Raw genomic sequence first — 27,415 nt, 5'->3', positions numbered from 1 at the left:
TTTTTAGTAGAGAAAGGGGTTTTGCCATGTTGGCCAGGCTGGTCTCAAACTCCTGACCTCAAGTGATCCGCCTGCCTCAGCCTCCCAAAGTGCTGGAATTACAGGCATGAGCCACTGCGCCTGGCCAGACACTTTATTATTCTTGTTGGTTTATGTATCCTGTTTCCTCCACTAGGCCTTAAGGACAGAGGCTCCTGCAAATTCCTATCTGTATTCTCATTGCCTGACATTTCAGTAGACTAAATATTAAATAAATGCAAAAGAAAAACCAATCAGTACACACAAAAGCTGAGAGTGCTTTTCAGGGAAACTAAACACTAGGATGAGGAATCAAACCCCAAAGCACTTTGCTCTTAAGGAGAGTTAATTGGCAAAGATCATATAACCAAAGAGAAGAAAACTGTAATTTCCCAAGAGAGAGTCAAACCTTGCTACAATGCAGTGTCCCTGTGTGTGCTGGGGGACCCAAAGTGCAGGTCAATTAATTATAAAATACTGCAGGTTATCCAGACTGCAAGAAATAAAGAAAGAGAACTAACCTTCGTCGAACGTCTACAATAAGCCAGATACTTAGAAAATAATACTTTCTATAAACAAAATGTGCTAGACACAGACCTATCCACTTTACCTGTTTATCAAATTAGATAATTCAAGTCCTCAACAACTCTGAGACATAAGTATTGGCCTTTCTATTTTACAGGTGAGAAAAACATTCACTCATTTCATACATTTGTCCTGAGCATCTACTATGTGCAAGTTACATATCCAGAAGCAGGGGATACCATGATGAACAAGAAGACAAGGTCCCCCTCCCATACAGCATAATAATAGAGCAATGAATGAATGAATGGGAAAATAAGCATATACATAAATAAACAAGAAAAGTATCAGACAGTGATAAGTGCTAGTAGAGAATTAAAATAGGAGGAAAAGACTAGATAGCTATCACAAAAGCTCTCTCTGAAGTGGGTATATTTAAGATGAGAATTGAATAAGAAAGAGCCAGGCCAGGCTTGGTGGTTCACACCTGTAATCCCAGCACTCTGGGAGGCTGAGGCAGGAGGATCACTTGAGCCCAGGAGTTTAAGACCAGACTGGACAACATGGTGAGACCTCATCTCTACAAAAAATTAAAAAATTAGCTGGATGTGGTGGTACACACCTGTAGTCCCAGCTACTCAGGAGGCTGAGGCACAGGGGTCCCCTGTGCCCAGGAGGTCAAGGCTGCAGTAAGCTTTGATGATGCCAGTGTACTCCAACCAAGGCAACAGACCAAGACCTCTTTCCTCTTGAAAGGAAAGAGAGAGAGAGGGAGAGAGAGGAGAGGAGAAGAGAGGAGAGGAGAGGAGAGGAGGAGGAAGGAAGGAAGGGGTGAGTCAAGCATATGAAGAATGGAAGAAGTACATTTCAGCATAGAGATCAGCAAGTACAGGGGCCCTATGTGACAATGAGCTTGGCATGTTCAAGGAACTGAAAGAAGGGACACTGAGGCTGAGCACATGGTCAACAAGAAGAGAACTGGGAGACTGTCGTGGGACAGGTCACATAGAGCTTGGAAAGCCAGGGCAAGGAGTTTGGATTTCATTCTGAGTTCAATGTAAGGCCACACAGAGGCTTTTAAGAAATGTGACACAAACCAATTATCATTTTTAAACTTTTTTTCTAGGCTCTATCATGGAGGGTATTATGGTGTGGACGCCAGTAGAAACAGACAGTTAGGAGGCTACTGCAAATAGTCTAGGTGAGAGATCATACTGGACCAGGGTGTTGGTAGTGGAGACAGAGAGAAGGGTATAAATTTTGGAGTGTTTTTGAAGATAGAGAAGATAGAACTTGGTAAAGGATTGGAAAGAGGATGGGAAAGAAAGAAAGAAATCAAAAGTAATACCTAGATATTTGACCTGCGCACATGGGGTGATAATGGCACCACTTTGTGAAGTTGGGAAGACTGGGAAAACAGTGAGACTGCAGTGGAGCTGAATCAAGAGTCTTTTTTTTTTTTTTGAGACAGAGTCTCGCTCTGTCGCCCAGGCTGGAGTGCAGTGGCTGGATCTCAGCTCACTGCAAGCTCCGCCTCCCGGGTTCCCGCCATTCTCCTGCCTCAGCCTCCTGAGTAGCTGGGACTACAGGCGCCCGCCACCTCGTCCGGCTAGTTTTTTGTATTTTTTAGTAGAGACGGGGTTTCACCGGGTTAGCCAGGATGGTCTCGATCTCCTGACCTCGTGATCTGCCCGTCTCGGCCTCCCAAAGTGCTGGGCCAAAGAGTCCTCTTTTGACCATATTAAATTTGAAAGGACTCTTAAGACATCTATATGGACATGAATCTGAAGTTCCAGAGAGAGTTTGAGGCTAAAGATACAAACATAAGGGTCACTAGCAAATGGATGTTATTTAAAGCCATTGAATTATCAGAGGATATCTATGGAGAGTGGATAAATAGAGAAGAGGGCCATTTCAGAACCTGGGCATATCACCATTTAGAGATTGAAGGAAGAAGGTGACTAAAGAAAGCTTAGAGAGGTAGGAAGAGAAACAAGAAGTAGAGTGTTAAAGAAAATGGTGATCAGTCTTGTCAAATGCTGTTAAGAGAATAAACAAAGACAAGGGCTGCGCATGGTAGCTCATGTCTGTAATCTCAACACTTTGGGAGAATGAGGCAGGCAGATCCCGTGAGATCAGCAGTTTGAGACTCGCTTGGGCAACATGATGAAACCCTATCTCTAAAAAAAATACAAAAATTAGCTGGGCATGTTGGCGCGCGCTACTAGTCCCAGCTACTAGAGAGGGTGAAGTGGGAATATCATTTGAGCCTGGGAAGTAGAGGGTGCAGTGAGCTGAGCCAGTGCCAGTGCACTCCAGCCTGGGCAACAGGAGTGAGACCCTGTATCAAAATAATAATAATAATGTAACAAAGAGATTTTTATTTCCTCTTTAACTTTTTTATTTAAATAGTTTTTGGGGAACAGGTGGTTTTTTATTACATGGCTAAGTTCTTTAGTGATAATTTCTGAGATTTTGGTGCACCAATCACCCAGGCAGTGTACACTGTACCCAATGTGTAGTCTTTTATCCCTCACCCCCCTCCCACCTTTCCCCCCAAGTCCCCAAAGTCCATGTTATTTTTATGCCTTTGCATCCTCATAGCTTAGCTCCCACTTACAAGTGAGAACATACGACATTTAATTTTCCATTCCTGAGTTATTTCACTAAGAATAATGATCTCCAACTCCACCCAGCTTGCTGCAAATGCCGTTATTTCACTGCTTTTTATGACTGAGTTGTATATCATGGTGTCTATATACTACATTTTCTTTATCTGCTCATTGGTTGATGGGCATTTAAGCTGGCTCCATATTTTTTCAGTTGTGAATTGTGCTGCTATAAACATGTGTGTGCAAGTGTCTTTTTCATATAATAACTTCTTTTACTCTGGGTAGATACCCAGTAGTGGGATTGCTGGATTAAATGGTAGTTCTACTTTTAGTTCTTTAAGAAATCTCTGTACAGTTTTCCATAGTGGTTGTACTAGTTTACATTCTCACCACAGTGTAGAAGTGTTTCATTTTCCATTGGGCGTGGTGGCTCACACCTGTAATCCCAGAATTTTGGGAGGCTGAGGCAGGTGGATCACAAGGTCAGGAGATCGAGACCATCCTGGCCAATGTGGTGGAACCCCATCTCTACTAAAAATACAAAACTTAGCAGGGCATGGTGGCACGCGCCTGCAGTCCCAGTTACTTGGGAGGCTGAGACAGGAGAATCACTTGAACCCGGGAGGTGGAGGTTGCAGTGAGCCAAGAATGCACCACTGCACTGTAGCCTGGGAGCAGAGCAAGATTCCATTTCAAAAAAAAAAAAAAGTGTTTCCTTTTCACCACATCTGCACCAACATCTATTATTTTTTGATTTTTCAATTATGGCCATTCTTATGGGAGTAAGGTGGTATCTCATTGTGGTTTTCATTTGCATTTCTCTGATAATTACTGATGTTGAGCATTTTTTCATGTTTATTGACCATTTGTATATCTTCTTTTGAGAATTGTCTATTCACGTACTTTGACCACTTTTTGATAAGATTAATTTGTTTTTTTCTTGCTGATTTGTTTGAGTTCCTTGTAGATTCTGGATATTAGTCCTTTGTCAGATGCCTAGTTTGTGAATATTTTCTCCCACTCTGTGGGTTGTTTGTTTACTCTGCTGATTGTTTCTTTCACTGTGCAGAAGCTTTTTAGTTTAATTAGGTCCCATCTATTTATTTTTGTTTTTGGGTTCTTGGCTATGAATTCTTTGCCTAAGCCAACATCTAGAAGAGTTTTACTGATGATATTGTCTAGAATTTTAATGGTTTCAGGTCTTAGATTTAAGTCTTTCAATCCACCTTGAGTTGGTTTTTGTATAAGATCCAGTTTCACTCTTCTACATGTCACTTGCCAATTATCCCAGCACCATTCATCAAGGTGTCCTTTCCCCACTTCATATTTTTGTTTGCTTTGTTGAAGATCAGTTGGCTGTAAGTATTTGGCTTTATTTGAGTGTAAAAAGTTTTTTTTGTCTTGTGTTTTGTTTTGAGACAGAGTCTCACTCCGTCACCCAGGCTGGAGTGCAGTGGCACAATCTCGGCTCACTGCAACCTCCACCTCCCAGATGATTCTCATGCCTCAGCCTCCTTAGTAGTTGGAATTACAGGCCTGTGCCACCATGCCCGCTAATTTTTGTATTTTTAGTAGAGATGGGGGTTTTGCCCATTGGCCAGGCTGGTCTGAAACTCCTGACCTCAAGTGATCCATCCACCTCAGCCTCCCAAAGTGCTGGGATTACAGGCATGAACCACCACGCTGGGCCAAAAAAAATAACAATTATGTATTTATGTTCAGCAAAAGTGAAGATGGAAATTAAGGTACAGATCATTTTGTTTCTTTCCTCTTTGCCTGGCTATCTCAGGAAGCAAGTGGCTAGGAAGTGGCCTCTTGTCACCTGCTTTCCATGCCTACCCTGTTTTACCATGCGGCAACACAAACCCCTACTCCCCTGCCCCATGTTTCTCTCACCTAGCTTCCCATTAACTGTTCTCGTTTGCTTCTTCCTTCAGGGCAGCAGAGATGTCATCTCCCCCAGGAAGTCCTCCCTGATCGCTCCATCTCTGAATCTTTGTAACACTAAGTTACTAGTACATACAAATTTAGCTCTTGATCATATTTGGTCTTATAATCATTCTCTGATTCAAATATCAGAGTGGGAGCAAGAGTACTTTTTTTCAGTAGGAAATTCAATACAATTGTTGGCTATTGTTACTGTGAGAGGTAGCTTAATGCAATGATTCAGATAGATTTAGGTTAAAATTATGGCTCTGTTCCATCTCTTACAGGCTGAATGATTTTGGGCAAGTCATTCCCTGAGACTCAGTTCCCCTAACTAGAAAATGCGAATAATACTGCCTACTGATGACAGTGGTGAGCTGTCTGGAGCAGCCGCTGCCATCACACTGGCTACAGGTGGAAGGCGTGGCCAGGACTGCATGTTCCATGGAGCCAGCGAGTGCCAAGGACAAGCAGGAGCTCTGCCCCTTCTGAACTGGGGAGGGAGCTACTCAGGTGCCACTGCAACTACCCAAACTATGGCTGCAGACCCAGGCCTCCTGCTCCACAGAGCAGGCAGAAGCCCCACCCTCCTGGGCACAGCTACAGCCACTCAAATCATGACTGCAGACCCAGGTATCCCTGTACTTTTGGGGGTCCAGGAAGGTCCCCACTTGCCTGTGCAGGCTCAGAGGTGCCTGCTCCCACTGCCTGGCCTCTCCCTACTCCTTATGCCTGCTCTAATCTTAGAGCAGGGTTGGGGCCAAGCTCGGGCACTGTCACAGCCTTGCTGGGTGTGCTCACGCTAGGATTCTGTTGCCTCAGCCCCCTCCAGACTTTAGGCACCAACAAACATGGGGAAAAGCCGAGGTAGGGGCTGAGGGCGGCTCTGAGCTGGCCTGCACTTGCCTGTTGGCATGAACAGCCTGGATACCACGACTGAGGCAGGAGGCAGAAAAGCTCCTGGACAGAAGGGGGCGGGTCCCTGTTGAGACCCCACCTTCAGGCCTGGGAGCTGGGTTGTGAGTCCCACAAACCAGGGTGGAGATTTGTGGTGCCTTTTTCAGCCTGCCTATGGCCACCCATGGACCAACTGCATGCACTTCTTCCCCTCTGAGACCCATAAAAGTCCTGGGTTCAGTCAGACCACAGAACAGAGGGAGGATGGCACAACCAGCTGTAGAGAGGAGCTACCCTCTCTGCTGAGAGCTGCAGACAATGGGACAACCTGCTTGCAGAGTGGAGCCACTCACTTTAGGGCCTCCTCTTTGCTGAGAGCTACAGAGAGGAGCCACCAACTCTAGGGCCTCCTCTCTGCTGAGAGCTGCAGAGACAATGGGATGACCCGCCCGCAGAGAGGAGCCACCTCCTCTTTGCCAAGACCTGCAGATGACAGGATGACCAGCTGCAGAGAGGAGTTACCTTCTCTGCTGATAGCAGGAGCTACTCTCTGCTGAGAACTGAACACTTGTTGGGATAACCTGCCTGCAGAGAGGAGCTATCCTCTCTGCTAGGAGTTAAACACTCATCAGGACATCCTGGCCATTGGAGAGGAGCTGCTCACTGCGGGTCTTCTCTGTTCTATTGCTCAGTAAAGTTCCTCTTTGTCTTGCTTACCCCTCTGCCTGTCTGTGTACCTCATTCTTCCTGGTCATAGGACAAGAACTTGAGACTCACTGAATGGCGAAGCTAAAAGAGTTGCTGTAACACAAACAGGATTGAAACATGTCCCTTGCTCACCAGGTTATGAATGAAGAGAGATGAGCTGTGGCCCTCCAGGAAGCCCAGACCTGGGAGCTCCCTGATCCAGGGTGTGACTCCCTCTTTGGGGCCCCGTGGTTCCTGGCGCCTCCAAGCTTCCAGACGCCACCTCATTCCCCAGTACCAGCTGGGAAAGCTGCTTGTGGTGCACCTGGTCCAGCTGCAGCCTCATAGAGAGCTAGCACCTATGCAAGCACCTTGAGCTGCCCGCCTGGCAGCAGCAGCTGGCATATCTGGCTGTGCAGAGGCCAGGCTCCATGCTCACTCACACAACTCTCTCGCTCCACGCCTGACTCCAGTCTCTCTTGGAGGCATGGGATCCAGCCTGGTAGCATGAGCTGAGCACAGCCTGCCAGGCCGAGTGGGCAGAACAAGCCCAGAAGGCCTCAGCAAAACTGGGGCAAAGGCCCCACCGGCCACAGGTTTCCAGCCAGAAAAGTGACACCCCAAGATCCCATGTCACTACCTCAAGGGCTGCTGTGAGATTTAAATGAGATATTTTTGTAAAGCATCTGTCACAGTACCTGGCCTATTGGAAATGCTCTATAAATATTAATTCCCTTCCTCCTAATGACTTTGTGAATGTCAGTTTTATTTCTCCAACAAGATGTTCTTGAAGACAGATCATATATTTTACGTATTTCATTAGATCATCCACATTCTTAGAACATAGCTCAATGCATCATAGGCACTTAATTAAGTACTTCTTGGTTTGATCACAAGTAAAAATCATGGCTGTAGGTATGCCTTACAATAGACCAGTGTTTCCTAAATGCTGGTACCAGGTGAACTACATTAAACTCATCCAAAGAGCTTCTTTTTATTGGGGGTGGGGATGAAGGGGGTGGGGGAGACAGGGAACAGGGCCTTGCTCTGTAGCCCAGGCTGGAATCCAGTGGCACGATAACATGGTCAGTGAAGCCTGGACCCACCAGGCTCAGGTGATTGTCCCACCTCAGCCTCGCTTGTAGCTGGGACTACAGGCACATGCCACCACACTCAGCTAATTTTAAATTTTTCTAGAGATAAGGTCTCGCTATACTGCCCAGACTGGTCTTGAACTCCTGGCCTCAAGTGATCCTCCTGCCTCAGCTTCCCAAAGTGTTGGTATTACAGGTGTGAGCCACCGTACTTGGCCCAAAGAGCTTCTTAAAACTAAAATTGCTAGATCCCTTCCCTAGATATTCTTATTAAGAAAGTCTGTTTCATTAACTTCCAATAACTGAGAAAGGTCTTCCAATTTTTACTTTAGATATTTTTATTAGATATTTTTGCACTGCTTGAATTTTTAAATAAGTATCCTTTATTTTATAATTTTAAAATAAAGACAACTTTTAAATAAAAAAAAGAAAAACTGACCAGAATCAGAAGTGAAATCTAGAGTACTACAAAACGTTTCTTTCATAAGTAACGGGCAATTAAAAAAATAATAATAATGAATGAAGTAAAAATATCCCCTGGCCACAACTGGGGAAATATGAGCATGGCCTGATACCAGATGATCATTTTGTTTTTTGTTTTAGATAAAATTTTATGTTGTATCAAATGTCTTTATTCTTAGAACACACATGCTGAAATGAGAATTTCAGGTGAAGTATTATAACATCTGCAACTTTCAAATGTTTCAGCATATATGTATATATGCATATGTACACACACGAGAAATAAGGCAAAATGTTAACAATTGTTTAATTTAGTTGGTGGGTATTTGGGTGTTCAATTTATTACTCTTTCAAATTCTCAGTATGATTAAAATTTTTCTTAATAATAGTTGGGGGAAAATATGCTGTTGATTCTGGTGATAACCTAGCTTGGGAACCACTGTTTTACCCAATAGATTCGTTCCTGAAGTTAGAAAAATAAGAATTCTGAGATATACAACATATAAATGCTCTGAAGGCAATAGTATTTAAAGAAATCTCATGTCACAATCTCTCCATAAAACACTGTCTCCTAATTAATTGTTCATAAACCTACATTTCACATAGGATTTGCTTAAGGTCAGCGCTCAGATAAGGGCAGACTTGAAATGTTGGTTAAGGGAAGAAGAGGCATGCACAAACACAAAGCCTGAGAGTTGTACTTGACTTCTGTCTGCTCCCTAACTCCTGTCTTGCTGATTTACCTGTTGAATATTTATCAAAACAGTCCCCTCCTCTCCTCCACTCCTGTTACTGCCTTGGGTCAGACGTCATCCTATCTCCCCTGCACCAGTGCTGAGAGTTTCAGCTGATGGCCCTGCCTCGGTCCTACTCAGCTCAGATTCACTTCCTCCTTGGCTAATACATATCCAAAACACATGCTGGCTTGTTGCTCTTCTACTGAAAATCCTACAATGGCTTCCCACTTCAAAATCAAGTCCAGAACTCTTCAACCTGTTTATAATATCCTCTCAACTTTGCCAGCCTCAACTCTCATCAAACTCACATTTTATAGCCCAGTAACAGTGAATTCCCCATGGTACTTCTCATCTCCATGCTTCAGCCCATGCATTCTTATTCCACCTTGCTCAGGCATCACTCTCCTTCTGAAAGCTTTCTTGGATTTACCAGCTGCCATGCCTTCCCTCCCATCTCCCATATAGAGGTTAGAGTCTCCTATTTGGTTCTCCCACAATACCTCGACAGAGTTTGATCTGTGCAGTTACCCAACTGCTCACAATTATTTACCTATAAGACTATTTACTCCATATCCTGGGACCTCTTGGGGAAGGACTGGATTTTACTCATCTTTATAGTCCCAGTACTTATTTCTGCTTTGCCTTTCTGATGCCCCATTTTCTCCTCTAGAGAATCAGAAGAATATTACCAACTTGAAAGGCTGGCATTAATTAAGTATTCAAAGCTTACCACAGGCATACAATAGGCCTTCAGCACATTTGATTTATATGCTCAGCATCTCTTGTTTTTCGCTTTCCAATTCTGCCCTTCAGGACCAGCCTCTTACACTGGCCCTGTTTCCAGCAAGGACACAGCAAGTAAGCTCCCCACCCCTCTACATGCCAAAATAGTGAGGGTCTCAAACTCCAGATCTGCCTCAGGCTTTCCCACCCCACCAGTGCCCTCTGGACTCTAGGATGACTCAACTAAGGAACCAATGCAGTACTGCAAATATTTCTTGAGCAGTTTTATGCAAGGCAATGTCCCTGATGCAGTGGAAAGTGATACAACATGTACAAAAAATGTATGACCTCTTATTGGGTAGGTGAAGGGTGAGGAGACAATTAGACAAGTGAAGGCAGTAAAATTCAAAGAAGAAAAACGTTGTATGTCTCTGGGGGTAGACAGAAATGCCTTAGAGGAGGTGGCATTTGAACTAGACCACAAAGGATGGATTTAAGCTAAGAGGCTGTTTCCAGAATTGTGTGTGTTTCATAAAACACAACATCGAAATGCTACTGTTACTCAGATGAAAAGTAAAGTAAATTTAGAAAATGCTGCCTACTATGTACCCCTCTAGGAGATCTGCAACGCACAGTAACAAGCGTGAAATAAGGAACCCTATTTAACTGTGTTGAACCCAGCATCCCAAGTTTGTTTGACTACTAGTTAATTCCCTATTTCTTTCCTCCTGGAGGAGAGAGTTATAGCATCTTTCAAGCTCTGAGGTGTCTTGAAGCAGGGAACCCTATATAACTCTGTTTAACCCAGCATCCCAAGTTTGTTTGAACACTAGTAAGTTCCCTATTTCTTTTCCCCTGGAGTTAGATGTATAGCAACTTGGAGAACACACTTTAAGAAACAACAGGTTAAATGTTACCCTTTCAAAGCTATCCATTTGCATTTCACCAGGACTTCACATTGATAATACCTTCATATCTGATTTTTTAACAACACAATCAGCAATTTTTAAAATTCTCCTGACATTTTGTCAGAAGAGAAAAAGCAATGGAAGATGCTGCAGAACCAAGAAGTTTCTCATTGTGAAACACAGTGTAGACTATAAGCCTTTTTATCAAGCGAAGGGAACAACACATCTCTGACTGAGTCCATTCATTCTTTGTTAGGATGTTTACACTCTTATAGCTGCCCTCACTCCCTCTGCAACCTGCTGACTGGGTAAACAACACTAGACTTGAAAGCAAAGGGAACAACATTGCATAACAACAAGCGCACAGGACATGTTTTGCTCCTTTATATTTACCCAACAGTTGTGCTTGTAAAAGACAAGAAGGAAAGGGGCACTGCAGCTCATCTGTCCCCACTCCTGAAATTACAATGCTGAATTATCCAGTCTGAGAGTTAACATGTTTACTGGGAGTGAGGCACTGTGCTCATGATACAAAGAAAAATAAAGTATAGTCATTACTTCACAAGCCAGGGCAGACAGGCAAACAAAATGTAATGCAGCAAAGTGCAAACACTTCTACAATAAGAGGGGAGTACACAGAAGCCAGGACTCCTTACCTTTGCCTGGGCTTCAAGTCAAAAGAAAGCACGTTAACATAAGGAAAAACTCCTCTTCATTCTTAAAGAATTGAAAAGGAGTTTTCCAGGCAAATAAAATATATAGATATACAGATATAGATAGATGATATAGATATAGATACAAGGCCAGGCATGGTGACTCACATCTATTAATCCCAGCACTTTGGGAAGCCAAGGTGGGGGGACTGCTTGAGCCCAGGAGTTTGAGACCAGCCTAGGCAACGTAGTGAGACTCCCATCTCTTCAAAAAGATTAAAAAATAAGCCAGGCATGGTGGTGTGCACCTGTAGCCCTAAGTACAAGGGAGACTGAGATGGAAGGATCACTTGAGCCTGGGAGGTTGAGGCTGCAGTGACCTCTGATCATGCCACTGCCCTCTCACCTAAGCTACACAGCAAGACCCTGTCTCAAAAAAAAAAAAAAAAAAAAAAAAGGACATAGATATAGATACACATACATACATTAAAAAAAAAAAAAATAAGGCCATAGGGCTGAGTAGAATAGGATACGTGATATGATTTGGATATCTGTCCCCTTCATATCTCATGTTGAAATGTAATCCTCAGTGTTGGAGGTGGGGCCTGGTGTGAGGTGTTTGGATCATGGGGATAGATTCATCATGAATGGTTAGCCCCATCCCCTTGGTGATGAGTGAATTCTGGCTCCAGTAGTTCATGTGAGATCTGGTTAAGAGTGTGGCACCTCTGTCCTCACTCTCTCTTGCTCCCACTCTTGCATGTAACATTCTGGCTCCCGGTCACCTTCTGTCCTGACTGTAAGCTTTCTGAGGTCTCACCCAAAGCAGATGCCAGCACCATGCTTCCTGTAAAGCCTGTAAAACTGTGAGCCAATTAAATCTCTTTTCTTTATAATTTTCCCAGCTTCAAGTATTTCTTTGTAGTAATGCAAAAATGAACTAACAACAGGATAGGACAAGATTGAAAAGAAAAAAAGAGCAGCCAGTCTGGAGAAGGTGTCAAACTGAAGTACTGCATCTAATTTCACTTATTCCAAAAATCCCACAAAAATTCAGTAAAGTGCTTTCTTCTTATTAACAAAACCTTACAAGTACAGAGAAGATAAGAGAAGACAATGGTGTCAAATTTCGGAAGCTTGGGAAGCAGATGAACAAGTAGTAACTGACTTAGCATACTCAGAAAATCTGGAATTCAGCTGATTTAAACCACAGAATCCTTAAAAAGTACAGGAACTGACAGTACCTTGTACTCCTAGAGCAGGTGTATAGGATGCTAGAATAAAGAACACAAGAGAGAAGGCTAATCAAGGAGTTAGATACCTAGATTCCCCCTCCTCATTAACAAAACTTCAAAGGCTTGTCTCTGGAGAGTGCAAAACAGAAATATCCAGTATTTGCTTGAAATAATCTGAGGAAGAGGATTGGGGGATACAGAGCAAACTAAAATATCCATCAACTGAAAACTAGTGAACCTGAATGATGGGTAGATGGGGATTCACTGTATTACCGTCCCTACTTTTGTAATCTTTAGCATTCCCCATAATAAAAAGTAAGAGTGTCTCTGGCTTGGCAGTATCCAGCATGGTTGAGGGGGAAACACATCATAGATAAGGTACTATGTCTACAGAAGGTAGAGTGCAAATGTTCCCACATTCCTTCTGAGTACCAAAGCACAGTCGGATAGAACCCCACCATCCGAAGAAGAGTGAAAGACTCTTTGCTGGTGAATGTACACAAGGGAAAACCTGAAGATGCTAACATCAGGGGAGCCCAACAAACAGCCCATCCAGATTACCCTACTGTGAGGCTCAGAGCTAATTATCTCCATTCTGTATTCAGAGTTTTCTGATGGTACTTTTTAAAAAGAGCTTTATGTCACATAGCATATAATTAACCCTTTTAAAATACACAATTTTGCTCTAGGAACTAAATGAAAAATAAAATGTATATTTCAATGGTTTTTAGCATATTCACAGAGTTATACAACCATCACCACAATCAATTTTAGAACATTTTCCATTCCCCCAATGAAAATCCTACACACATTAGTAGTCACTCTGCATTCCCCCGACTCCCGCAAGTAACTACTAATCTATTTTTTTGCCTCTATAGATTTGTCCATTCTGGCCATTTCATATACATGAAATCTTACACTGTGTGGTCTTTTGTGAGTAACTTCTTTCACTTAGCATAATGTCAAGGTCTTGACAGCTTTTTTTCCTCCCCCTCTTAATCAGGAGCAACACAGTCAAGGATCACATTTTAGAGTGACATCTTGGGAAAGCCTCTAATAAAGATACAGACCACGGCAAACATACAAAAAAGCAACTTGAAGGAAACAGATAATATGCAAAGACAGAAATACCATTAATATTCTCACAAAAATGAAATAAAACTACATCCATGAAACAAAAATAGGATGCTATATAAAGGAAACACAGAGAACAAAAAGAGCTCTTAGACATTGACAACATAATAGTAGAAATTTTTAAAAATCTTCAATGAAAGGATTGAAAGATAAAATCAAAATCTTCTAAAGAATAAAATCAAAAGACAAAGATATGGAAACAGCAGAGAGAAGTTAAGAATATTCTAAAGGTTCAGTACAGGAGGTCCTATATCCAAGTAAGAGAAATTCCCAGGAAAGAACAGAAGAAAGAAAAATCATAACAATATAATTCGATAAAATTTCAGAGAACTGAAGGACGCAGGTTGCCAGCTTGAAAGGGCCCAGCACACCAAGCACACTGTGAAATTTCAGAAAGTTGCAGACAAAGAGAAGATTTTACAGACTGTCAGAGAGGAGGGAAAGACAAATAGGTTATATATAAAGAATCAGAAATCAGAACACTTCCAACTTCTCTACAGCAACAATAAAGACAATAAAGCAATGCCTTTAAAATCTGAAGGAAAATGATTTTCAACTTAGAATGCAACACCCAAATAAACTACCAATAAAGCATGAGAATAGAACAAAGATACTTTAAAGTATACAGGACTCAGAAATTGATATTCCATGCACCGTTTTATAAGAAGCTCCTACTTTGGGAGGCCAAGACAGAAGGATTGCTTGAGCGCAGCAGTTTGGGAGCAGCCTGGCCAACATGGCGAGACCCTATCTCTACAAAAAGTGAAAAAATTAGCCAGGCATGGAGGCATGCACCTGTGGTCCCAGGTACTTGACAGGATCGCTTGAGCCCAAGAGTTTGAGGCTACAGTGAGCTGTTTCACATCACCGCACTCCAGCCTGGGTGACTGAGTGAGAACCTTTCTCAAAAACAACAACAAAAAGCTCCTGGAGGATGTCCTTCACTAAGTGGTATACAAGAAACATCTAGAGATCTAGTCCAAAGACAAGCAACAGAGGACCCCAACAGGACCCCAACATGACTACCACAGGAAGTAGTCAACCAGACTAAAGAAGTATAACTCAAGAGACAGACACATTGAAGACAGCCATCACCAACAACCCCACTGCCTTTAAACCCTCTTTTGTGTCGTGTTCAGATATTTTAAATATATGATTATAAAGTTTTCAAACATACATAAAAGTAGACCCCGACACCCATTACCAAAATTCAACAATTACCAAGGTTTTGACATGTTAACTTAATCTATCCCTTTTCCCCCCTATTTTTTTCTTTGTTTAAATATTTTATATTATTATTATTATTTTAAGACAGGGTCTCGCTCTGTTGCCCAGGCTGGAGTGCAGTGGTGTCATCATGGCTCACTGCAGCCTCAACCTCTGGGATGCAGCAAACCACCTGCCTCAGTCTCCCACAGCACTGGGATTACAGGTATGAACCTCAGCACCCAGGCTGTTTAAGTATTTTTAAACAAATTCTACATCATATCATTTTATCCCTGTGTACCTCAGAACTCATCTCTATATTATTCATCTTCTTACATTATACTACTATTATCACACCTGAATAAAAGTAACAGTAATTCCTTGATATCATCCAATACCTAGTCCAATTTTCCCCAACATCTCAAGAAGGTCTTTTTACACACATCTACATGCATACTTGTAGCAGCACACCTCACGACTGCAAAGATATGGAACCAAACTAAGTGCCCATCAACCAATGAGTGGATAAAGAAAATGTGGTATATATCCACCATGGAATACTACTCAGCCATAAAAAGGAATAGAATAATATCTTTTGCAGAAACTTGGATTGAGCTGGAAGCCATTCTTCTAAGTGAAGTAACTCAGGAATGGAAAACCAGATGCCTTATTTTCTCACTTAAGTGGGAACTAAGCTATGAGGACACAGAAACAATACAGAGCAATATAATGAAATTTGGGACCTAGGGAAGGAGGGGGCAAGGGGAGTGAGGGATAAAAGACTATATATTAGGGGCTGGGCATGGTGGCTCACACCTGTAATCCCAGCACTTTGGGAGGCTGAAGCGGGCGGATCACAAGGTCAGGAGATAGACCATCCTGGCCAACACAGTGAAGCCCTGTCTCTACTAAAAATAAAAAAAAATTAGCCAGGTGTGGTGGTGGGCGCCTGTAGTCCCAGCTACTCGGGAGGCTGAGGCAGGAGAATGGCGTGAACCCGAGAGGCGCGCTTGCAGTGAGCCGAGATAGTGCCACGCACTCCAGCCTGGGTGACAAAGCAAGACTCTGTTTCAAAACAAAAAAAAAAAGACTACATATTGGGTACGTGTACACTGTTTGGTTGACAAGTGCACTAAAATCTCAGAATTCATCACTGCAGAATTTATCCATGTAACCAAAAACCACTTGGAACCCAAAAGTCATTTTAAAAAAATATTTTTAATGTCTTTTCAATGCCAGGTGTGGTGGCTCATGCCTATAATCTCAACATTTTGGGAGGCCAAAGCAGGAGGATCGCTTGAGCCCAGGAGTTCAAGAGCAGCCTGGGCAACTTGGTGAGACCTCATCTCTTCAAAAAAAAAAAAAAATTTTGTTGGGTGTGGTGGTATATGCCTGCAATCCCAGCTTCTTGGGAGGTTGAGGTGGAAGGATTGCTTGAGCTCAGGAGGTCAAGGCTATGGTGAGCCGTGTTCATGCCACCGTACTCCAGCCTGGGTAACAAAGTGAGACCCTATTTCAAAAAAAAAAAAAGAAAAAAAAGTCTTTTTTTGGCTGTGTGTGGTGGCTCATGCCTATAATCCCAGCACTTTAGGAGGCTAAGGTGGGCAGATCACCTGAGGCCAGGAATTTGAGACCAGCCTGGCCAACATGGTGAAACCCCATCTCCACTAAAAATACAAAAATTAGCTGGGCATGGTGGCACGCACCTGTAATCCCAGCTACTCAGGAGGCTGAGGCAAGAGAATTGCTTGAAACCAGGAGGCAGAGGTTGTAGTGAGCTGAGATCATGCCATTGTACTTCAGCCTGGGCGACAGAGCAAGACTCCATCTCAAAAAAAAAAAAAAAAAGTCTCTTTGCAATTAAACTAAATTGTGTCCCCCCACAAGTTCATACATATGTTGAAGCCCTAATTGTGTCCCCCCACAAGTTCATACATATGTTGAAACTCTAATTCCTAGTACCTTAGAATGTGACTGTTCATGTATTTGGAGATAGAGCCGTTAAAGAGGTAATTAAATTAAAATGAGGTTGTTAGGGTGGGCCCTAATCCAATCTAACTGGTGTCCTTATAGAAAGAAAATAGGACATGTAGCAGGACACTGGGAGTGTGCATATGCATATACAGAGAAATGACTATGCAAGGAGGTGGCAAGAGGGCAGCCATCTGCAAGCCAAGGAGAGAGGCCTCAGAGGAAACCAATCCTGCCAGCACCTTGATCTTGGACTCCTAGCCTCCAGAACTGTGCAAATATTAATTTCTGTTGCTTAAGCCACCCAGTGTGTGGTATTTTGTTATGGCAGCCCTAGCAAACTAACACATAGACTATCCGAATCAAAACAAGGTTCACACATGACATCTGGTTATAATTCTTAAGTCACTTTATTATTTTTTTCATGTCATTGACTTGTTGCAGAAGCCAAGTCAGTTGTCTGACAGAATGTTCTACATTCTAAATTTTTCTGTTTGTTTCCTTAGAGTGTAATTCAACTTGTCATCCTTTCCCCCATCTTTCCAATATATTAAAGTTAGCTCTAGAGGCTTAATGAGATTTTAGGAGTCAATGTTTGGGTAAGAATATTCCATAAGTGGTGCTGCAGACTTTTTTTTTTTTTTTTGAGATGGAATTACGCTCTTGTTGGCCAGGCTGGATTGCAATGGCGCAATCTCGGCACACCGCAACCTCTGCCTCCCAAGTTCAAGTGATTCTCCTGCCTCAGCCTCCCGAGTAGCTGGGATTATAGGCATGTGCCACCACACTGGGCTAATTTTGTACTTTGAGGAGAGATAGGGTTTCTCCATGTTGGTCAGACTGGTCTTGAACTCCCAACCTCAGGTGATCCTCCTGCCTTGGCCTCCCAAAGTGCTGGGATTACAGGCGAGAGCCACCAGGCCCGGCCTGCATATTCTCTTTTTAACTTGACAAAAAACGCATAGGTAAACTTGGTCCAGGTTCTTTCTGCCTCTATTTGTCTTGACCATATGCTGATGAAGTACCTGCTCGTCTCCACACTATTTGTTTGGGTTAGTTGGTGACATTCACTTTATCCTACAGAAGAGTTCTGCTTTGACCTACTCCTTGAGAGCTGAAAGGAGGCCAAAGAGGGACTGGAAGTAGAAAATACAGAGCCATCTACTCTCTGTGACCATATTCCACACATCCAGTGTGTGCCCACACTACAACCCTGTCAGATGTCTCAATAGTAGTGATCCTTATTTCCTAGGATTCACTCACATCCTTGCCCACTGACTTCCCCATTAGAGCCTTTTAAACCCCCTGGGAATCTAAAGCCATATTATGACCCAGAGTTTAGATCTAATAGTGACAAAGCTTGCTAGGTTTGTGCTTGCTTCTTGGTTTTTTAAAAAAACATTTGTTTTAGTAATACAAACATAGGTGGTTAAACTGTACAGAAAAGTAAGAGAACGATGAACACAAAAGTCAGGATAATCATTATGTCTGGTGAGGAGAAAAGGGGGTATGATTTCAGGGCAGAGAGTGGACAAACAGCTTCTAGGATACAAATAATGTTCCATCTGATAAACTGGATGGCACATTCACAATTTCTTTCTTTTATTTTTTGAGACAGCATCTCACTATTTTGCCCAGGCTGGTCTTGAACTCCTGGCCTCAAGCAATCCTCCAACCTCAGCCACCTGAGTAGCTGGAATTGCGAACATGTGCCACTGCATCTGGCCACAATTTTAATGTTCATCTTTCAACTGAAAATATGTATTTAAAACATTCTTTCATACCCATTGTATATTTCACATTAATTATTTTTATGTAAGCAGTCCACCATAGCTAGAACACAGGGTTTGAAGAGTAGAGTAAAAGGAGAAAAGACTGGAAAAGGAGTTTACTCTAAGGGCAAATAGGAACCTTAATCATGCTCTCTTGGAAGTAACATCAGGAAACATTTATACCCAATATCAATTAAAATGGTTGTCTCATAATCTATCTATCAAGAATGATAGAAAAAAAATCCATTTTTTCTAAGTTACCTAAATATGAAATACTCGACATCTTAAACATCTCACTGGGGAATATAATAATATGGTTTCGATGTATTTTTCTAGGGAGAGGAGTTTCAGCTTGCCCTAGGGAACACGTTTGCCTCAAATTCTTTTTTTTTTGAGACAGTCTCACTCTGTCGCTCAGGCTGGGGTGCAATGGTGCGATCTCGGCTCACTACAACCTCTGCTTCCCGGGTTCAAGTGATTCTTCTGCTCAGCCTCCAGAGTAGCCAGGATTACAGGCACATGCCACCATACCCAGCTAATTTTTGTACTTTTAGCAGAGATAGGGTTTCACCATGTTGGTCAGGCTGGTCTCGAACTCCTGACCTCAGGTGATCTGCCCACCTTGGCTTCCCAAAGTACTAGGATTAAAGGTGTGAGCCACTGAGCCTGGCCTGCCTTAAGTTCTTAAATGACACAAAGCTAGGACGGATGCGGAACAAATGTTTTACATGACAGAATTAGAATATATCTTGGCAAGCTGGAGTGACAGGTCAAATCTAGGCCAATTTCTAATAACATCTCTCATTTGTTGAGAACACTCAATATGCCAAGAGCTTTACATAATTTATCTCATTTAATCCCTACAACCACACTGTGAAGTTGAGATCCAGGAAAGTAACTTGCCCAAGGTCATGCAGCAAGTTAATAGCAGAGTCATGATTTGAACCTAGGTTTGCAAGCTCAAGTTTCAATCTCAAGTGAGATTCCTTCAGCCACTAGAAATTAACATTCAAAACTGAATCCTCTTCTAACACATTGGGAATTAAGAAAACAATAATAAATAAATAAAAATCTCAATCCTCTCTAATTCAGCCTGTCACCCTCAGAAAACTGCATCACCCAACCCCAACCCCCTTGGGCATATGAGGGTATCAAGTACCTCCAAAGAATGATCAGATCAAATGAAAAAACAAACAAAAACAAAAAAGAATAATCAGATCAGGCCATTTTCATTGATGTAACACTTGGGGACCCCCAACAGCTGCCAGGAAACCTCCATCTGTCCTCAAGAGCAAGTCCATCCTCAAAAGCAAGCTGTAACAGGATTCTCTCTGCAACCCATTCCCAGCTCAGCCATGTCTGCCTCCCCATCTGTATTTAAGACTTTGCAAAACTCAAGCTCTGCAGTTATAAATGGAGGCCCCTTACCACAAAGGTTGCTCAGCAAGACCTCTCAGCCAGGCTATTCCCTACCTTCAATTTTCTCTCGTCCTCAGGGGCACTGTGATTTGATGGGTGTGTATAGCTGAGAGAACAGCACAACCGGCTCCAGTGCACAGTCATATCCAATGGAGCTATCCCGAAAGACAGCCAGAGAATTTTAATGAAAACCAGAAAACCCCTGACTGCTAAGTCCAATTGCAGTTCAGGCCTGCCAGCCCCTCCCGCTGCAGCTAAGAATCTCTGAGCCAGCTTTACCCCAAAGAGCAGGGAAGAAAATCCATTTTGCATTCAGTAAATCCTTTCATAGCAGCCATTCCCAGGGTCATTTAGGTTAAAGGTGAGGCATATGATAACTGCAATGGGACCCAGGGACCCTGAGAGGCACAGGGTGTGGCAGCAGCAGATTTGAGCCAACAGATTATGAAACAGTCATTTAAAAAAAACAAAAAGTCTTTCCTTCTGCCAAAGCTCTCTGCCCACAGCTGCATACAAGGCTAGTGAGGAATCTTAACAAGCTTAAAGGGGCCGCATTTCAGATACTCGAGAACCAAGGCAGGAGGAAATAAGTATTTTGAGCACTTACTATGTATCAGGTGCTCTGATCTCATTTCATCCTCACTGTGAGATGGGAACTGTAAGCTGCATGTAACAGATAAGAACACTGACTCAGAGAGGTTCCGTAACTTGTCCAAGGAACACAGTTAGCAAAAGGGGAAGCAAGACTGGAAAGTTTAATGTGGGTGAGGCTCATCAGAAGTATCAAACTTTTTGTTAGCAGAGAGCAGAAAAAAAGAAAAAGAAATACTAAACTCAAAATCCTGATCTGTCCTGACTAATAAAAAGAATGATCATTTACTGAACACTGGCTATGTGCCAGGCACTAAGCTAATATTTTTACATGCACTGTTTCACCTAATCCTCACAGCAACTAGATAAGATATAGGTCGTTATTACCTCCATTTAGTAATGAGCAAACTATGGCTTAGACATTCAATAACTTGATCGAGGTCACTGCATCACCAGGATTGGAACCCAGGTCTGTCTAATTCCAGAGTGCTCACCTTAAAATACTCACCCTAACAGCCTTCAGAAGGGAGCCATCTAGATCATCATGCCAAGCACGCAAGTTGCAGGGAGATTTCTGCTCCCCTCCCCAGCAGGTAATGCACATTCCAGACTTGCCTTTCAATTCCTCCCAGCACTCTTCAGTGGAGGCACTGGGAAAGCTGATAGCTATGTTTCCACCTTCCCATGTACCACGGACTCAGCTGTCCCAACATGACTGAAGGAGAAGGCCACCACCATGATCCAGAGACTCACGTGAGTATAGAAGCAGACAGCTTCTTTCCCCAGGCCCTGCTCCATAGGCCCATGCAACCTCAAGCAGCAACCTCTTCCTCAACAGCTCACAGGCCTGTTTTGTATTCTTAACAGGAGACCACATGCCTCCTTTTTGAGCAACTGTGATTTCCCAAGGGAGATGACTGTCTAGACACAGCCTCTATCTTGACAACCAGACTGGGCCACACGATGTTAGGTTTGATAATTTAGATTTTAGGGTCTGTGTTCAGCTCTCCAGTGAAGGCTCTGTGCTTGGCACCTCTGGGTAATCAGATTGAGTATCATTCAGTGCAACAGCTGACAACCTGGGTTAGAACCGTCTTCCCAGCCAGGCAAGTGTTGCTTGAGGGAAGTCACAGGCATCTTATGGATCACATACACACAGGCACAACACACAAATAGTTCCATTAATGAGGCTGAAACTTGATAGAACTCTTCTATGCATGTTTAGAATTAAGTGCCAGGTTTTGACTGGTGGTTGACTGAATACCTAATATGGATCAGGTACCGTGGTGGGTACATTCACAGTCAATGTCTTAATTGACCTGCACTACATTCTGTAAGGTAGATAGAATTGCTATTATTCAGATGAGGCAACTAAAGCCCAGAGAGATAGCATAATTTGCCCAAAGTCACACAGGAAGTGGCAAAGCTCAGGTTCAAATTCTTTTTTTTTTTTTTTTTGAGATGGAGTCTCACTCCGTCTCCCAGGCTGGAGTGCAGTGGCACAATCTCGGCTCACTGCAACCTCCACCTCCCAGGTTCACGCAATTCTCCTGCTTCAGCCTCCCCAGTAGCTGGGAATACAGGCAGGTGCCACCACGCCCAGGTAATTTTTGTATTTTTAATGGAGACAAGGTTTTATTATGTTGGCCAGGCTGGTCTCGAACTGCTGACCTCAAGTTATCTGCCAGCCTCGGCCTCCCAAAGTGCTGGGATTACAGGGATGAGCCACCACGCCCAGCCTCAAATTCATTTTTAATGTGATTCCAACACCCTTTCAGTCAATTATGAGGCCATTCATTTATTCCTCAGATAATTATTGAGCACCATCTATGAGCCAGCTCCTGTGACACTTACAGAGGATACAACTGTTAACGTAAGGTAGGTCCAGTCACCAAAGAACTAATGTTCTCGTGAGGATAGATGACAATGCAGATAGATAATTACAGAATGATGAGATGGGGCCTTAGAGGAGTGATGGGGTCAGGCGTCTCTGAGAAAGTGAGATGTGAGCTAAGATCTGAAAGATGAGAATGAGCCAGGCATTTGCAAAGCTAGGAAAAGAGCGCAGGCAATAGATACAAGAAGTGCAAGGGTTGGCTACCGGAAAAGGTTTGGCGTGTCCAAGGAACATAAAGGAGAACAGGGACCAAGGCTGGGTGAGCAGCAGGGAAAAAAGAACGGTTGAGATGAAACAGGGCCTTGTTGACTATGGAAAACACTTTGAATTTTGTTCAAAGGGCAATGGGAAATGAAAGAAGAGTTTTAATCAGGGAAATAGTGTAATCTGATTTGCGCTTTAAAGAGATAATTCTGGTTGCTGTGTGGAGACGTGAATGTAGGGAGTGGGCAAGACTCAGGAATAGGGGAGAGATAACGGTGGCCTGGACCACAATAATGGTAGGGGAGGATTTTATATTTGGGAATGAGAAAGAAAATACTTGAGGTGATACTGTTTTTTTAAAAAAATAAAAATAAAAATTTTGAAATTTAATTACAATGTAAAAAAATAAAAAGACAAATGAATTTTGTTTTTTTTTTTTTTTAGAGCAAGGCTTGCTCTGTCACCCAGGCTGGAGTACAGTGGTGTGATCTCGGCTCACTGCAACCTCTGCCTCCAGGGTTCAAGCAATTCTCCTGCCTCAGTCTCCCTAGTAGCTGGGATTACAGGCGCCCACCATCATGCTTGGCTAATTTTTGTATTTTTAGTAGAGACAGAGTTTCGCCATGTTGGCCAGGCTGGTCTCGAACTCTTGACCTTATGTAATCCACCCGCCTTGGCCTCCCAAAGTGCTGGGATTACAGGCGTGAGCCACTGCACCCAGCCGAATGAATTTTTTAAAAAAATAATGAAAATTCTTGCTGACGAATGGCATGTGAATGGTGAAGGGAACAAACTCCTGGGTTTCTAGCTTGAACAAATGGGTAGAGGGTGGTACCACGTATTAACAGAGACTGGAGGAGAAGCAAAATGCTCGTGAGATAGCCAACCATATTACACTAAGAAGAAAAAACAAGTGGACCCCAGTTGTTTATTCAAGTGGAAGCTAGGAATTAAAGGCCTGAAGCTGCTACTCTGGTGAAGATAAAGTGTTTGGGGGTTATGATAGAGAATAAAGTGCAAGAATCTGAAAGGCTGCCTTAGGAAACAGGGGTTCCACTTACTTCATGTGGCCATCACTGCCAAACTGGAACCAATGTGTGGAAGACAGACATAGGAAAGGAATTCAGTCTGACGTAAGAAAGGGCTGTCTCATGGTCAGAGTGAAATGAGCTGCCTTGGGAGTGGGAGAGGGTGACTTTTCTGTCATTGGAAGTGTTAAAGAAAAATACAGATGACCCCTTGTCTACAGGGTTAGAGAGAGAATTCAGTAATTGAATAGGGAAAATGCTACATAAAATCCTCCTAAACTCTAGAATTCTGTGGTTTAAAGACAAAATCTTAATTAATCTAACCTTCAGGACTGGAGTTTCTCCAACAGGGCAGAACTCCCTTGTTATGTCCTACCTCTCAGAAGGCAAATGAGAACAACGTTAGCTAATTTTAGTCACTATAAAGTGACTCCTAGTTCATTTCTAAGTGTCAAACAAGATGTTGAAAGGCTTTTTGGTGTAGGTGAAAAGCATAAGCTATGGAATTGGATATCGCGTATCTGCAATTGATTAGCGCTGTGTCCTCTGGCAAATTATTTAAATCCTCTGAATCTCAGTTTATTTCTTTGAAATACGGGGAAAGCAATGCCTACCTCAAGATGTTTACTGTGAGGACCAACGCCTTGTGCCTGATACATTAATGAGGCTGCGTACAGTGGCTCACGCCTGTAATCCCAGCACTTTGGGAGGCCGAGGTGGGCAGATCACCTGAGGTTGGGAGATCGAGACCAGACTGGCCAATGTGGTGAAACCCCGTCTCTACTAAAAATACAAAAATTAGCTGGGCATGGTGGCGGGCGCCTGTAATCCCAGCTACTTGAGAGGCTAAGACAGTAGAATCACTTGAACCTGGGAGGCAGAGATTGCAGTGAGCCAAGATCGCGCCACTGCATTCCAGCCTGGGCAAGAAGAGAGAAACTCCATCTCAAAAAAAAAAAGAAGAAGAAAAATAGCTAACATCTATTACTACAGATCCATAACTATATGCTAGGCATGTACTATGTGCATTTTTAAAAATCCAATCCTTACAACAACCCAGAAAGTAGCCACTATTATTATTCCATTATAAAAACCAGAAAATTGATTTCTAAAGGTAAAGTAACTTATCCAAGAGTCACATAATTAGTAATTGCCCAAATTAGGAAAAACCATATTCAACAAAGTTGAAACAAAAAGATAAAGAAAACCATATTTAGATAATTTGAAAAAAAATTACCTACTGTCGAATTAACAAACAATTCAGTTCACCAACTATTTAGTAAATATTTATTGAACATATAAATAAATAACTGAATGAATGAATGATTCCAATGAACATTTATTGAGTTCCTGCCAGGCACAACATCAAGAAACTAGGGTTACAGAAAATGTACATCAATTTAATTGAGAGTTTGCCATTAACACCACAATCTTCAAACTGCAAATAAACTGCCAACTTAACAACACTTAGTCCATGATAAAAAGTCCTAAGAAATGCCATTCTCAGCTAAGCGCTCATGACTCACGACTGTAGTCCCAGCACATTGGGACGCCAAGGCGGGCAGATACCTTGAGCTCAGGAGTTCAAGACCAGCCTGGGCAACATAGCAAAACCCCATCTCTACAAAAAAATACAAAAATTAGTCAGGTGTGGTGGTGTGTGTCTGTGGTCCAAGCACTTGGGAAGCTGAGGTGGGAGGATCACTTAAGCCTGGAATGTTGAGGCTTCAGTGAGCCGAGATCACGCCACTGTACTCCAGCCTGGGGAAGTCAAAACTCTTAGGGGAGAGCTCCGAGCAGTAGGCAGAGAACCAAGAGCACACAACAATGGAACCTGAGGAAGGAGGCAGTCTCAAAGAAAAGATGAGTAAGACTTCCAAAGGAAGCAGAAATCCAAAAGAATAAAGGCTGAAAAAATGGCCGACTTAATAAGTAGGAGTTTGTCAAAGGACTTCTCTGGAACTGTGGGGAAATAAACCAAGTTTCAAAGGGCAACTGGATGAATGGGTTAAACAGGAAGATGAGGCACTCTTTTAAGAATTTTAGCAATAAAAGGAGGGAAAGGGAAAGAAAAGTAAGTAGTCTGATGAGGAGAAGCAGCAAGACTGTTATTAAGAGTATAAGGTAAGGAGCAAGAGCCAAAACAAAAGGAAAACCTGAAGACAGAAGATAGATGCAGAAGATGCAGGAAAGAAACAGGATGACCAGACCCCAGCACATCAAGAGGGGATAGCTACCCTTGGAAAAGAAGTCACCTTCTGCTCTAAGACAGAACTGAAAGAAAAGAGATTTTGACAAATGGACATGGTGAAAAGTTACTCTGAATCAAGCTTGAATACAGTACAGAGAGTGATCAAATTGAATAACATTATTTTGAACTTAAAATAATATTGATTTTTTTGAATCGCTCATAACTTGGTATCGAAAAGGACAATCACCATTTTGGATATAAGTTCTATACAGTTAAAAATCAGTATCCTTTTTTTCTGGACAGGAAGTAGGATTTATTGGTGGGCAGTAGGAGGGAGCAGCACAATGGAAGCCCTCATGAAAGCAGGGCCTATCACTTGCCCAGAGGAATGTATTTGACCCCACAGCCATCTGGGATGAGCCACTTCTCATCCCAGAGCCACCATGTCTTCAAATTTATCTGCCCTGGCCAGGTGCAGTGACTCACGCCTTTATTCCCAGTACTTTGGGAGGCCGAGGTGGGCAAATGACTTGAGGCCAGGAGTTTGAGACCACCATGGCCAGCATGGTGAAACCCCGTCTCTACGAAAAAAATACAAAAATTAGCTGGGCATGGTGGCAGGTGCCTGTAGTCCCAGCTACTCGGGAGCATGAGGCAGGAGGATTGCTTGAACCTGGGAGGTGGAGGTTGCAGTGAGCTGAGATCACACCACTGTACTCCAGCCTGGGAGACAGAGCAAAACTCTGTCTCAAAACAAACAAACAAAAAAAATCATCTGCATCGAACTTCATAAAGCCCCACTTCTTTCAGATGTGGATCTTCTGGTGGCCAAGGAACTTGAACTTGGCCCTACGGCGGGCCTCTATCACATGCTCCTGGTTCTGTAGCCTGGTGTGCATAGACATGATGAACCCTGGCCAAGGCTCCTTGAGGCTTTCCAAAGGCACCTCCACTGTTTGGAGCCTACACTGGGGACAGTACAAGGTCAGAGACATAAACATACATTAGAAAGGCCTGTCTCCAAGGTCCCCTAGAGCAACCCATACAAGAAACAGGCTGCATACACTACCAAGGAAGCTGCTGTTTGCAGCTATTCATACCAGGCCCCAAGGAGGAAAGGAACTCAGTAGGCTTAATTGGCTGCAGAAAAATCAGTCTTACAGAGATGTTGGTTATGTTCTGTTTCTTAATGTGGGTACTGGTTACCCTAATGTGTTCAGTTTGTGAACTTCATTAAGCTTTGAAAAAAAAAAAAAGGGTTTATAAACTCTTTAACTTTAAAACTTTTTAAAAAAAATTTTTAACCTAGGCAGGGTGAGGTGGCTCATGGCTATAATCCCAGCACTTTAGGAGGCTGAGCTGGGTAGCTTTCACTTGAGGCCAGGAGTGTGAGACCAGCGTGGCCAACATGGTGAAACCCTGTCTCTAGTAAAAATACAAAAATTAGCCAGGTGTGGTGGCACACGCCTGTAATCCCAGCTACTCAGGAGGCTGAGGCAGGAGAATCGCTTGAACCTGGGAGGCAGAG

General features: G+C 42.9%; 1 protein-coding gene across 5 annotated transcripts in view; it reads right to left on the bottom strand.

The window, feature by feature from the left end:
• The window catches only part of RAB30 (RAB30, member RAS oncogene family), a 94,397-nt gene that overhangs the window by 34,435 nt on the left and 32,547 nt on the right, over positions 1 to 27,415 (bottom strand). Inside the window, exon 2 of one of the 5 annotated variants that reach the window (XM_011938895.1) lies at positions 20,031 to 20,131. The exons of 2 other annotated variants lie outside the window; for them this stretch is intronic. The gene's annotated coding sequence lies outside the window, so the exon portion shown is untranslated. Of the gene's footprint in view, positions 1 to 19,985; positions 20,428 to 27,415 lie in introns of those variants that run through there. 2 more of the 5 variants (XM_011938893.1, XM_011938896.1) reach the window with 2 other exon arrangements.

Source organism: Colobus angolensis, unplaced genomic scaffold (genome assembly GCF_000951035.1).
Source record: "Colobus angolensis palliatus isolate OR3802 unplaced genomic scaffold, Cang.pa_1.0 Scaffold179, whole genome shotgun sequence".
Taxonomy (NCBI): Eukaryota; Metazoa; Chordata; class Mammalia; order Primates; family Cercopithecidae; genus Colobus; species Colobus angolensis.
The sequence above is the reverse complement of the archived record's forward strand: the minus strand, read 5'-3'. Positions and strand labels throughout refer to the sequence as shown.